This window comes from Parus major, chromosome 26 (assembly GCF_001522545.3).
Source record: "Parus major isolate Abel chromosome 26, Parus_major1.1, whole genome shotgun sequence".
NCBI lineage: Eukaryota > Metazoa > Chordata > Aves > Passeriformes > Paridae > Parus > Parus major.
In genome coordinates, this window is record NC_031795.1 from 343,483 (window position 1) to 343,884 (window position 402).

Below are 402 nucleotides of genomic sequence, written 5' to 3' on the forward strand. Positions count from 1 at the left end.
ATCGGGGATCGGGGACCGGGGATGAGGGATCGGGGGGGCTCCCCAGCCTCACACCGCCCAGCCCCGGGGGATTTGTGCCCGGAGGTCGCTCGGTGATGCCCCGGACCCGTTCCCACGGCGATGCTCGGTTCCCGAGGCTGGAGGGGAGGGAAAAGAGGATCAGCAGAGCTGCACAGACCCAGCGCTGTCACTTTCGGGGGACTGACACCCCCAGATTCTCTCCGAGCTCTGAGGGAGCGGCGGGGGGCGAGGGGCAGTGCAGGCACCGCATTCCCTTGCGGGAAAGGCTGGAACAGCACCGGGCTGAAGGGCAGAGACCGCAGGCAAAGCGTTGTGAAGGCGGTAACACTAAATTTCCTCTCCTCACCCCAGAAGCAGCCCTTTCCACGAAAAGCCTTGGCT